Below are 948 nucleotides of genomic sequence, written 5' to 3'. Positions count from 1 at the left end.
ATATATATATATATATATATATATATATATATATATATATATATAGATAGGTATATATATAGGTATATGAGTATATAGATATAGATAGGTATATATATAGGTATATGTGTATATAGATATGTGTATATATGGATATATAAGTATATGTATATATAAAACTTGTTAGTATTTCCAAGGTATTTAAAGATATCAAACCAGAGCACTCTAGATATATTCTTAGTACTTTTTCAAGACTGGAATTTTTCATTTATATATATAAACATATTCATTTCATTCCTCTCATACGTTCCAGTTGCTCCAGTTGATTGCTATTTATAGTAAGGATTCACAGGAAACTGTCTCAGCAGAATAAGCAACTAATCACAAAAATATCTAGAGGCATTAGAATATTTACCGTAAAGGAGATATTGCACATGCTACTATTATATCAATACATTCAGGATTAATTCTTTGTATTTATTTTGTGCAGACGTTGTTCATAATCCCAACTAATTTCCTGTAGGTAGTGGAGCACCCTCAGTAAATAAATGCCTCAATTATATAAATTAAGATATGGCTTATGAGATTTATGCATCTAGGTACTCTTTGTATATATATATATATATATATATTATTCTTTGACAAGAACAGTATTGATAGTAACTTCAAAATTTCAGCCAGCTAAGCCATCATTGGACTAGCCAAAACTTCAAAGTTACTGTCAATACTATTCTTGTTTAATAAGTTTATACTTTACAAAAGTATGGAGTACCTTTCAGGTTAATGTAAAATTGTCATTATTATAACTGAACGTAAAAACAAACATTAACATATATGTATAATTTAGATAGGTTTCAGCCAGTATAGGCCCAGGCCCTGTCTAATTTAATAGCACCACCAGATATATATATGTGTGTGTGTTTGTGTGTATGTATATATATATGTGTGTATGTATGTATGTATATATAT

Source organism: Octopus bimaculoides, chromosome 2 (assembly GCF_001194135.2).
Source record: "Octopus bimaculoides isolate UCB-OBI-ISO-001 chromosome 2, ASM119413v2, whole genome shotgun sequence".
Classification (NCBI taxonomy): domain Eukaryota; kingdom Metazoa; phylum Mollusca; class Cephalopoda; order Octopoda; family Octopodidae; genus Octopus; species Octopus bimaculoides.
This window is presented reverse-complemented; position numbering follows the sequence as displayed.